We start from the raw sequence: 11,625 nt of genomic DNA on the forward strand, positions 1-11,625 counted from the left end.
ACGTGACCAGATACCACTTAAAATCAACAGAGTGCACAACCATACAACATGAAAACGACAGCGCATGGAACTAGGAGAACGGACGATGTTCGGCGACTTTACTTATAGGCTGTATCAAAACAATAAAATATATTAACAAGAACGGTTAATAATACGAATAACAAATACATTACACCAAAAGTCTATCGAAATATAATTAAAAGTTGATTAGACTTTAGCACTAATAAATTTCGTGACCAATAAACGCGCCACACACACACAGTTTAATCAAAATGATCACGCATCCAAGTAACGTGTACTTAAAGCAGAATGTAATGTAGGATTGTAATACGGAATCTCTTCAAAATCTGTCATGTATTTTCGGCGCTCTTACACGAAAATTAACACATGAGGAGTTGGTTTTAATAGTACGTGATTTCTTTATTCATTTCAAAATTATATATTAAATAAGAATGGAACGAGGTGAGTTTTGTGTCTGCCTGTACTGGACAGTGCATAGTTCGGCAAATTTAGTAACAGCCTTTCACGATTCCTGCCAGTGTCTTGAGAAAAACACAGAAAATTGCTGACATACATTTAAAGATATTCTGTGCGCCCTGTAAAAACAGCTGATTTTTCGTGACGCATCGAGACGCCGTCCGACGAGCCATCAGGAGGAATCTGACGTCGTTCATAACAGCCACGCCATTTCTATTTCCGAAGAGCGCGTTTGTTTGCAGTAAGCAGTTGTATCGACTGCCGCCTCCATCCGATATCGATAGGTCGATGCAATGCCAGGAATGACATTCCAAAAGCAGGGAAACTTTAACAAAGACAGTCCTTTGGGCATGATCCATTTCATCGGCTTTCATGTTTATATTCTGTAACACACTTCATCTTATTAACCCTTTGAACCTATTTGTTTTAGGTTTCTCACGATTCTGAGTGTAAGCATCGATTATTTCCTTAAACAGCGTCAACCAGTTGATCTTTGTAATGGTGAAGCGTGGTGTTTTCTTCGCGGTACGGACTGAATTGTTAAATGTTATTTAAACTACACGTCGACACAGGTTTTCTCGGATTTCCTCTGTCTTTAAGCAAATTCTGAAATGGTTCCCCAAGTTCCAAGTTGCCACTTCATGCTTCTCATGCAGCGCTAAAGATTTAAATTCATCAAAATTTAAGCCATTTCAGTGGAGGCCGCTAAATTACTTATTTAACTTCCTAAATTATGGCTTAAAAATTCATTAAGAAACAAATCAAAATTCCACCGTCCCTGTCAGGAAGCTGTCACTACTTATCACACTAACGTCTTCATGAAGATACTATCCTGACCAGAAAGACGAGCGGGCATTGCCTGGGAACCTTCTAACTATAAGATGCTCATTCTCCCCCATCAATTTTCTCTCTGCTTCTACTCTCTTATTATCCTATCTATATCTCTCCCTTTCCCACTCTTAGGCCTGAAAGTGTAATTTACTTCCATGATATCCTCATTTAACGACGTTTACTTAACTCCATACTTCTGTAACGTCGAGCTTGAGATGATGTTGAAGAGGAGGGAAATAATGCTCTTCTCAAGTTCTGTCCATAGTGTGAGACGATCTGGTGTGGACAGCTGTTGTGTAAGGATATGCAGATTTGTTGGTTCAGCAAAGTAAGAAGACACTAGGACGCAGACGGTGTTGACATTTTACTAACTACGACGAACAGAACCTCGGGAACAAAATACTTTGCAAACTCGTCCCGAAGACAGGAGCAGCAGGGGAGGAACGCGATGACATCCCTACGTAGTTGTCGTTACACAGAAAGTCTTCTTGATTCTTTCTGTACCAAGGGAACCCGGTCGATTGAAACATTCCGATTCACTTCTGGTTCTGCGGCGTGGCAGCGAAACGTCCTGCGACTTCCTGGACAAAATTTTACTTTTAATTCCTAAGTCTCGTAATAGGAGACATCAATTCGTTCACCACTTTGGCGAAGTCTGCGGAGTACTTCCGAAGTTGGCTGCTCGGTGTTTGAATCAATTAATATTTTTATCTGCATGAATGTAATGGCTTCAGAGGCTACAAAATGTATTTAGACGTTTTCTCTTATCCCCTTTTCACATTCAACGAAAATGTGAAACGCAGTCAGACTCTCAATGTGAAAGGCTGAAAATACGTCACTATTTTAATTCAGTGAAGCTTACGAACAAATTAGTCTACGGAAACAGGCCTTCAGGATTACGGAAGGTAATCTTTCTAGATGCAACGAAAACACAGAATTTCCGACACCACAAACGTCTAACAAATTAGAATTTGATGTTCTAACGACAGCGAGTATGAGGATTTCTGTCTTCTGGGTTGTTGCGCCGTGTAGTCTGGTATACGTTTACCGACGTTTCAGAAAACCTTGCTGCCTTCACCATCAGGGGATAAAATAACCACTACAATTAAAAATTTCCTAAGATTCTCAAAATAAATGTGATTCCTTTTATACGCGGCATTAAATCACTCAACGTGAAATACTGCTGTCTTTTTTATTTCGGGTGCGGGTTGAACTATATCAAACGTTATTCAGACGAGTATCGGTTTGTAAACGTTATAACCTCAAACAGGCGTTTGCCTATTGAAAGAATGTTTAATAATGACGAATGAAACAAGGATTAGTAAAATCATCATCTGCCGCCATCCGCTAACATACGTTAACACACAGATGTACCGTTAAGCAATATAATCATGTTCGATACAGCGCCACATCAGCTGTTATAAAAAAACAGGTCGATGGAACAATGAGTTGTATTGGCACTCCTGCTTCTTATTCGAAAAATTTCTTGTGCAAATCCCGGCCCAGACTATACTAACCTCGAGTTATCGGAATTTTTCTCAGTCACCTCAGTCCAAAGCTAGTCAGAGGCCTTAAATTGGCCCACGGCCGCTTCCTTCCACGTCGTTTGAAGTTGCGTAATCATTAAGTTCTATAATCTGAGCTACTGACAAACGTTTTAAAAAAGGAGTTTCGGTAGAGACAATGAAATTGCATGGAATGTTTGATTCGAGCACTCGAAGAGCTTCTGAATTTCTAATGGCGTATTCTAAGGCAAACTGAAAATCAAAGTCGACAGAGTAGTTTCTTGTTCAAACTGTTCTGAACAGAAAATCAATTAGACTCCATCACATTTAAAAGTGCCTTTTCAACCAATTCTTATTTTTTCTCAAAACATTATAAATTTCAGTGAAACTTCTTTGTGGCAAAGTGCTTAATTAAGCACACAGAACAATTTATTTTACTCAGAAATATCCGTTATATTTCCTTTATGAACGCAAAATCAGGGGCCATATACCTTTTTTCTGTCTGTCTGAACGTATACTTCATTTACAAAATTACTTAATGGTTTTCGATATAATTTCGTCTTTTTGTTCAACCAATAAATTATATACCAGAAAAGATGAGATGTATCCAATTTCAAACCCTGTTTTTACTATTCCTATTTGTGTGCAGCAAAGTTGAAAATCAGTAGCGATAAAGCAGTTGTTACAGGCAATTCGGAATATGAAATATTCAGATGCTACCACACAAAAAAAATTATTTTAAACATTTCTTACCTTTCCTCAAAACATAACCTCATACACCTTTCCTGTGTCTGCAAAAACTAGCTGAAAATGTGTAACTGTGTTGCGTCTTTAACAGAATAACTCGTGGCGAATTTAGATTCCATCCATCGCGAATAAACACAAAAAAGTCCGAATCTTTATTTATCACATTCCTCATCAACTGATTTTGCGTGTGTTATCAGAACGTATGTTGTATATACAAAGGACCCAGAAGGGTTTATTTATTTATATAATTATTATTATACGAGATATTAGGCCTAAGTATATATCTTTTTGTGACACCTATAATGCCTGTTAAATATGATGTAAGTAGTTAAGATGTTCAACTTTATTTCAAAAGTTTTTAAAACGCTTTAGCTATAATACATTTAACGACAAACAAGTGAGAGTAGATTTGCGTTCCTGCAAATCGTTCTGTATACTGAAAACGGCTAAAATGGGAAAAGTATAACAATCGTCATTTCGATGTTAAAATTTACGAAAGAATTCTTCGAAGCTAAGCTTGTCACCTGAATCACATTCCCTGTTGAGCCTGGAGACGTTTTCATGCGGGTTACAGGCTTTAAGATGTGGCTGTTATGTAGGACATTGTTGGTCGACATGATAATACTGAAATGAATCCGCGGACATGTGAAAACGCGGAAGGAAAATCGCTTATATTAAGTCAAGTGTACAATTAAACTATCACATGCGCCTCTGTACAGCGTAATGTTTTATTATTATCGGTAGGAAACAAAATCTGCGACTAAGTGCGTGCAGTGCGTAATAAAACAATTTATACGCAACAACCGTCACATACATGAGCATTGTGTATAAAGTTTTTTGGGGACATTCTATAAACAGATGATGTTTCCTAGGTAACCATCTTACATATTTTCCTTTCTCTTTCTTGCCGAATGACCCTTCCTTATAGACGTATTTACGTCAAAAAGACGTGTTTTCTCTTCCGGAAATCACTAGCTCCATGTTCTCTATTCAGTTTAGCAGTTATGTTACCAGCTATACACAGGCAGTCCAGTCGGGAGTATGCTCTGAGAGAACAACACTTTTGAACTCTCTCTGATTTTACTGACGCAATGCAGGACCCTGTGACAAACATAGTAAGCAAGAAGTAGCTACTACTTCAAACAACGTCGTCTCCTAGATCTTGAATTTAATCTTCTTTCTCCATAAGAAGAGCGTCGAGTAACGTAGAGCATGCAAGGCAGTGGCGACAAGTCTCTTTGGCTTTACTATTTTTATATCTCCTGTGTTCTGTTTCTTTCATTCGAACTTGTGTAATTTTTTTCCGATGGAAACGGAATGTTGAATTCACAAGAGTGCCGAGCTATGGGAACAGATTCCGCTCTAAGAGACTCGATACAGCTCAAAATACAACGCAAAAAAGCTTCCAAATTCCAATATTATTCTCTTCTTCTATTATGAGCTTCAAAAGCATCTTCCTTATAGGCATAACTTGTCGAATATACAGTTGTTACTGAAAGCTAAGCACGAAATCGATTTCTGGGAAACAAACAATTTTCTTGCAGTAGATAAGCTCTTACGATGAAGCTTATTTCTATAATCTTATAGAAAACGCACGATGATATGTGGTATTCAACGCGAAGTTATCTTCTGTGTGACAAAGTGTACTGTCACACAGAAGGACACCTCATGGAGATTGAGAGTCATGCAAGTTGCGGTCGTATAGAAGCCTACGTAATAACTATCATTGAACATTTCTTTGAGACTACACTCCTGTTTTAAAGAGGAAAAAGGCTCGAGGCATCACAAAGACCGTACTTCTGTTCCTCAGTCTCCCAGAAACTTCTGAACTAAACCACGGGATTTTAAGAAAATTGGTATCAACATAATATCTTACCTAAAAATATAAATTCAAGGTTTATTACGGTCAAATGTCGATAATATCAAAACCTTTGAGTCGTTGGAGGATAATATTAAAATTAATTCTTAGAAAAATTGGTTGTAAAGGTGTGGACTGGTTCCATGTGGCACAAGATAGGGACCGGTGGCGAGGTCTTGTAAAAACGGTGGTCTTCAGTTTCAATAAACGCCGGAGAATTTCCTGACTAGCTGAGTGACTATTAGGTTGTTAAAAAGAACTCTGCTCCACGAAGATTGACTTGTTAATATAAAAATAATATTTTATGAGGTTAAGCAAAACCTATTAACTTTTCCTGTACGTCAGGTATAAAAGTTAAAAATGTGTCAGTTACACGGCCTTTTCGCACGCTGAAAAGTGTAGGTTAGTGGCAAATTCAACTCCACTTACGTACTTAAAGCTGCAGATTCCATTTCGCTACGAGTGCGTCTTCTCAAGAGCTAAGTCGCCGATCTACTTGTAGAAACAAGTTCAAGGAAGAAAGGCAGAACAAAGATGGCAGACACGTTATATTTAATGTCATGGATACCCTAAACAACAGTACACGAGGGTTTCTTACCTACGTCTCCCGCAGATAAAGTTAAGCCGTGTTAAGCGACAGTCAGCAAACTAATTATCATCCAGTCTAGACGATTAAAATACGAGGTGTGTGTCCAACCGTTGACCATTATAAATAGGTCAATATTTGTAAATTATTATATGGCACGAGAATGTGCACAGGAGATTATACCCTTCAGAGCCTGAAGAAGGAGACTGTATGTTTCTCCGAAACGGTGGTATCTACCTATACGTCCAAGACCAACAAGAACAGTTTTCTACATTAGGTTTCAACCTCATTCATCGACTATGAAGTAAATAAAACTTTATTTGAACGCGCGTAGACATGAGATTAATAAACGTCATCTTCCACGCATCAAATAATATTTCAGAGGACTAAACGGTTCCTATTTTGTGTGAGTCGAAAATGACATTTTCGCTGTTATTAGTACAATACAAATTGTTCTACCGGTTTCAAGCTTCAACTCTTTCCACATACACGATTTTCCCCTGAGGGAACAAGAAAGAAGCAGTGAGGGCGGAGACTCGGATGTTTTTCATCGCTCTAATAGACTTTATTAAATTAAAAATTAAATCTCACGGAAATGGCTGCTTGAATGCTAACCACATCGCTCGCTAAATTGGTGAGATTTATATAATTATATTCCTCAACTTTTAGTCTGAAATGTTTATGTTCACTACGATGATGGATTGTTAAAATATCTATAATAAATCAGTTGTAATCAATAGTTCTTGGTTTTAAAATTTACTTTGAAATAATATTTTATATTCGCGTCGTTCGTATTAGATGGAATTTTATTTTAGCATAAGTAATGTTCATCAGCCAACGATTCAGAAACTACTATTCACTGTTATGTCTGAAAATAATTTAAAACCTACAAATACGAAATCTTTTGACACTAGGTCTTCTTGATTTCAGGTCTTCCTCAGTTGTTCAATAAACCACAAATAATATTAAATATATTTTAATGCTATTTCGTGCATTAGTCCGGACTAGACACACGACCGAAAAACTTCCCCGGAAGACTTTTAAAAGAATGAACACAATTTCTGGTAAGACAGACTTGATCTTGGTGTTTCGTTATCGCATTATTTAACAATGACGAGCGAGCAATTGCGTTCTGCGAGAGGAAATTCATCTGAATCAGCAATAAATGAGCATAGCAGAGATTGTAATTTTTTTCGTTTCAGATGCTCTTTAAGTGTGGCAGTTCTGCGAGGTTCAGTGTACGCCATGGGCGGTTGTGGTTATAACAGAACGGCGGAAAGATACGACCCCAAGACGAACATGTGGTCATGGATCGCTCACATGAACAGGAAAAGATACGATGGAAGTGCGACTGCACTGAATGGTACGTATATCCTGTTAAACAGAAATTTGTGAGTTAGTGCAGAAGGCGAGGCGTCTGTCTGTCTGTCCGCGTGTGAGAACGCAAGAACGGTTGAAGGAATCGCAGAATTTGAGGTTCTCACGGCGGCGAGTAAGAAGATGGCTGTCGTTTTGCTTCCGCCGACGTTTCAGACGAACTTCATGCCTTCATCATCAGGGAATTTCTCTTCGCTCTTGAAGTTAGTTTCCCTCACTCCATCGTCCCATATTCTTTCATTATCTCTTTCTTTTATCCGTGCTACGAACTACGTTATTTCACAGATTGCAACGGCTTGAAGTTCTGAGTGCGTGATGGTTTCTTCTGCTCTCGTAAGCTGTCCCTGTGCGTCGTATTCTGCCTTTTAGTGTGTACTAGGAGTGAATTCAAATAACCATCAAACTATCAAACTGGCTATCATAAAATACAGATGTAATATGTTTTTGAGACAGTTAATAATCTCACTTAAATAGCGCATTGTATTATAAACGTAGAGCACCTTTTAGCAGCTCGTTCCGTACATCTCTGATAGCAAATTTAATAAAATTCATTTCACGGAAGACGTAACTTACCATCATTTCCGTTATGCATTAATTTAAGCACTTTATGCTGTTTATGTTAAATTTTATCAGTTGAACTAATTTCCTTTGCAACGCTGATTGTCTGCTTTCGAAACAAAGAAACAGATGAACAGAGACGGCCGTGTCTGTGCAGTTTCTGTGACTCGAAGGGGGACTTAATAGATTTAGAAATTTAAGTACCAATTGTCCCATGTCTGTGCTCTGCACGGAGCAGTTTAACGGCACTCCCTAAAACAAATATGTGTACAGTTCGTGTCATAATTTGTTTTTACAGACAAAATGTACGTCGCTGGTGGACGTGTTTATCTTTTCAATTATCTAAACTCGGTGGAAGTTTATGACCCGGACACCGACCGATGGACGTTCGTTGTACCAATGCATTCTGAACGTTGGTTTTTCTCTTGCGTCGAGTTCCACGGCTGTCTGTACGCCATAGGTGAGAACTCTGGACATTCTGAGTGATGCTCCTCTGTCCTTTTTACAGAATTTGCTGTTGTGAAATGTTTTCCTGGTATTTTTGAGTGACTGAGATTTTATCAACAGAATTTTTCTCCTGACTTCACAGAGTTAGTTTGTCAGTAATTTTAACCCCGATTCGTGGTTTCGATTACATTCTCGACAAAGAACACTTAACTAACTAACTAACTAATTAACTAACAATCTCTTGTGGTATCTCAAGTTACGTATGCTCCATTTTTCACACAGTCGCAGTTTTACAGGTAAATGTTTTGTTCTTTTAGCAAGGAAATTTCAGTTTGCCGCGCTGTTATCCCCAAAAAGCCGATGGTTTAAAGCAGTCCCTTCGCAGTCTTGTGTTTCGTCACTTGTTTTCTAACGCCATTTTCAACAGTGCATCTTGTGTTGTTGTTGTTGAACTCTATTTTCGTAATCAGTTTCATGAAGCAGACGACAGATGTCAGGCTCAATTTCCTTATGCTACAAGTACGAAAATAATATTTTAGATATTTCATCCTTTTATTCGTTCCTGTTATTATATTAACAATGCAAAAGAGAATTAATTTCATTCGTTCCGTTTACGGAATTACAAATTTTAAGAGCGTAAAGTCCGTTGGTTAAAATGGACGGAGTGTGAAGCACAGAGACAAATTGATGAAGGATAAATTTTAAGTTAACTTAAAGTGTTCGCTGTGGTTGTAATCAACCGCAAAAACTATTGATTTTCTCAATCTAAGATTCTTTTGCGTTTCTCCACTATCAATTTGTCTCTGTGCTTGTAGGCGTAATCGCTTGCATTCGGTATGTTCTCGATGACACAAGTCGACATCCCGGATCTACGAACATTCAAGTCTGCCACCTGGTGCCTGCAATTTGAAACATTAAAAGTGAAAACAATCTTTCATCGTCCATCAGTATTTACTACATACAAGACAATTTTATCACATTTCACTGACAGGTACAGAAAACTTGCGATGATGTAACTCACGAAGGAACGCCTCTTCTACCATAAATAATTTATTTAATACAAATTTAATAGAAATGTAATTTGAATGTCAGTGCATTTATGTAAAATTTAACAATTTTCTTAAAAATATCTATGTGAGTCGTAAAATGTTTTGCCCTAAAAATGTCCATGTCTTTGTGTAGAATGGAAAACTGTTTGAAGCTGAGGGCACAGCTTCCACCGAAATGTCGTTGCTCGTATTTTGTTTCCAGACAAACTTAACAAAAATTCCCCCAATCGGAATTGAATGCATGATTATTATTAATATTATTATTTAGTGTTCTGTCTGACGACTCACGATTGCCTCACCATATTTCAGAACAGTTCCCACGTGATCTTTCCCGTCCAACGCGCTATTATAACGTAAAACATTTTATTACATCAAAATGGAGGGAGAGGTTATGACTATTTTAAAACGATGTCAAATAACTTGTGTTCTGGCTAGCGACGTTTGGTACATTTCATTAAGCCATTAGCTTAGGTCATAAAAATAAATTTAATCATAAATTTTATTTGGAGAGATAAGCGTTTCTTGTTTGAGACACGCGCCCATGACAATATTTCCGTCTTTTAGCAATATATTTTCAAAAAATATTTTGTCCCAACAAAAATAGTTCCGGAGAGGTTCTGCTGGACTTAAGACAGACAAAAATCAAAATTAAATTAATTTCCGTGGGATTTCTGGCTCTTGCACAAACAAGTATGAAGAAATTTGTCTTCTGGGATGTTTTTGGAGCTACTTATTTAACTCCGTCAACAGATTTCAGGAGACTGCGTGGTCAAACACGCCAAGAGACAGCCATTTTGAAATAAACATCCATCAGAAATGGGAACATGAGGCGGTAGGCGTCGTTAAACCTGAAACTGGCCTAACACTTTGACGAAAGCGGAAGATTGTGGCGACACTGATGTGCTGAACGCCAGACACTTCCTGCTCGAGAGAGAGCCACTGATCAAGGAAACTTAGTCAAAGAGCTTCTTATTAATGCAGTCACGGCTTACGTCTGATTAGCATTTTCTAGTCATTCGCCCTCGGCTTTATGGATTCAGCTTGACCGCAACATCGCCCTGCCTCCTTTCATTCTGCCCCCCTCCTCAATCCCATTTTTCGCGCGTTTATTCAAGAACCTTAGTAAGCAGGAAGAACCTCTGAAACGTCGGTCACTTTCTTCGACAGTATCCGCAAGATCGCGGTTATTTTGACCGGAAATGATTCACTTCCTAGTGCTTTCCGAAAGTAACAGAAACAAATAAACAAACCATCGATTTTCCTTGTCATTGAAACATGCGACGTCCTGGTTATCATAATACTTGATGACGAAGATCATATCGTCCATCACTTCTGCGTGTAAGTAATATGAATAGAAGTCCATGACAGGGATCACGGACCACGTGTCTTCTGCAGGGTCATAATTTTCGCTGAGTCCTCCTGCACACACACACATTCAGTAACAGGTCACAGGATATAAAAAAACTACCAAATGATAAATTATTCTAAACCCATTCAGCGGGGCCCTTCTTGATATTCATTACTCTGTCACCTGACCTCGAAATGTCTGCCCTTTATGGAGCCATTACTTTATTCACAAAAGCCTGTAGTTGAATCCTTCCCACATACTCTACTTCCATAAAATATTTTAATATTATCCTTCCTTTTACGCCTATGTATCACAAGTGGTATCTTACCTTCAACATTACCAATTATAACTTTCTAGATGTTTGTATTTCTCGTAATTTCGATGCTTCACACTCCGTCCCTCTTAACCAACGGAATTTACGCTCTTAAAATTTGTAATTCCGTAAACGGAACGAATGAAATTGATTCCCTCTTGCATTGTTAATATTAATAGCAGGAACGAATTAAAGGATGAAATAGCTAAAATATTATTTTCGTACTTGTAGCATCAGGAAATTGCGCCTGACATCTGTTGTCTGCTTCATGAAACTGATTACGAAAATAGAGTTCAACAACAACACAAGATGCACTGTTCAAAATGGCGTTAGAAAACAAGTGACGAAACACAAGACTGCGAAGGGACTGCTTTAAACCATCAGCTTTTTGTGGATAACAGCACGGTAAACTGAAATATCCTTGCTACAAGAACAAAATATTTACCTGTAAAACTGCGACTGTGTGAAAAATGGAGCATACGTAACTTGAGATACCACAAGAGATTGTGCGATGTTAGTTAGTTAGTTA

Source organism: Zootermopsis nevadensis, unplaced genomic scaffold (genome assembly GCF_977971745.1).
Source record: "Zootermopsis nevadensis isolate Lab colony 2312 unplaced genomic scaffold, Znev_1.0 Znev_ptg000007l, whole genome shotgun sequence".
NCBI lineage: Eukaryota > Metazoa > Arthropoda > Insecta > Blattodea > Termopsidae > Zootermopsis > Zootermopsis nevadensis.